The following is a 1,984-nucleotide window of genomic DNA, read 5'->3' on the forward strand; positions in this document are numbered from 1 at the left end:
TCTCTGACCTGAGTACTACACACAGGACCACTCGCCACCACTTAACGAAATAACGGGTATGTCAATATCGGGTGAAACCATTACTTGATTCTAAACAAGCAGCACATCGTTGAGGCATACTGTCAGTTAGACCGCGAAAAACAATCTCTGGGATAGCCTGCCTCTATGCCTGAAGATTACCAGGTTGAAGACGATTGTCCCGCACCAACCTGCTCAGTCGCTGACATATCTTGCAAGTATGCAGGCCAGTCCATTCTGACAATGTCAGGTTCATTAAAAAAACATCCATAAGTCTGACCCGATGTGGCTTAGTATTATCATCCTGAAGAAGAGAACCAATTCACGGAAATTCCAGTTTGGCGAAGAGCAGTAAAAAGTATGCAGGCCAGTCCATTCTGACAATGTCAGTTTCATTAAAAAAACATCCATAAGTCTGACCCGATGTGGCTTAGTATTATCATCCTGAAGAAGAGAACCAATTCAGGGAAATTCCAGTTTGGCGAAAAGCAGTAAAAACTTCATATTTCTCGTCAGGTACACAGAAATCCTATCCCACACAGTCACCGAACCACTGTCAAAAGGATGATGCTGTCTGACGTCGACGTCAGCAAACGTTTCACCTGGCCGTTGAACTACAGACCCGTACAAAAAGTATTCGGACACATTTCCATGAACTGAAATGTTATTTCAGTGTAGCCTAAATAATTTTCATGAAGTGAGTTTAGTGTGGATCTTTGTACAAGTTGACTGGCAAATTGGAAATTATCTCCGATTTGCGCACGTTATTTCAGTTCAATTTTCCGACCACTATATAACTAATGACATCACACTTATCAGCTTAAGAATGGTCCCACAATGCACAATCCCATAGGCCGCCATGTTGAAGCGGTACTTTACACATGTTGATTAAACTGTCGCCATTCGATAAATAAGCAACGGAAAATTCAACAGAAATTATGTGATTGTAGGTAAGATGATTCCCCACTAATGTGCAAAATTTGTCTTGGGTCTTACGAAAATTAAATTCTTGAAAATTATTTACGCTACACTAAAATTACCATGTAAGTCTATGGAAATTACGTCAAGTGTCCGAATACATTTTGCATGGGTCTGTATGTACAAGGCAAACTTAGATTCGTCCGTGAAGAGTATCCGTCCCACTGACAATGTCTCCTGCCTCCGTCACGTGTGCACCAGTTGCCTATGACTTGGAAGAAGTGTTCGAAAAGCATGACGTCGAGATCGGGACAGGAGGAAAATTCAGCTGAGAACAACATGTTAGCGGGGCCCACTTTATCCTTAAACTGTGCAGAGAAACCGCAGACTGCACGTGCAATACCAAAAGGAGTTCGTGCTATGCAATCAGCTTTGGTCACCATTTCTTTTGCTCAATGAGTGAATTTCCAACAGATTGCCACAGTTGTTGTGTTTGTATAGATAAGATATCAGATGTTTTGCATACAATTATCAGCTTTAGGACAGCATAAACCAATTCTAACATTATCATGCTTGAAAGTTCTGTTTTATGTGTTTGCTATGCGTATCTAAATGTTATGCTGATATTTACTGTTGACCCTTAACTCCTTTTGAGTAGCAGTGCAGATCTTTACAGTTTCTGAACCTAAGAGCTTATTGTAAAGTCACGCCCTTCAATACAATATGTATACCAAAGTGGGTATTAACGTGCGGAAATATACAGTATATTATAACCAAACCTTAGAAATATTGATGATAGACTCGTGGATACCATCTCAGAGCAAATAGCGGGATGAACTTAGTCTATATTCTGCTTAAGTATTATGGTGCATAGAGTAAGATCATGATGGCAGATTGCTATTAAGAACTCACAACAGAATGAACTATGTCCTTGCGTTATGGACAACAACACCAACAACAACAACCGTGAAAATAAATGAGACTAAACAACTTAGTTTTATAGCAATGGAAAACATATTCTAAGTTGGTGAATCATTATTGTACTCAT

This window comes from Haliotis asinina, chromosome 11 (assembly GCF_037392515.1).
Source record: "Haliotis asinina isolate JCU_RB_2024 chromosome 11, JCU_Hal_asi_v2, whole genome shotgun sequence".
In the NCBI taxonomy this organism is placed as follows: Eukaryota; Metazoa; Mollusca; class Gastropoda; order Lepetellida; family Haliotidae; genus Haliotis; species Haliotis asinina.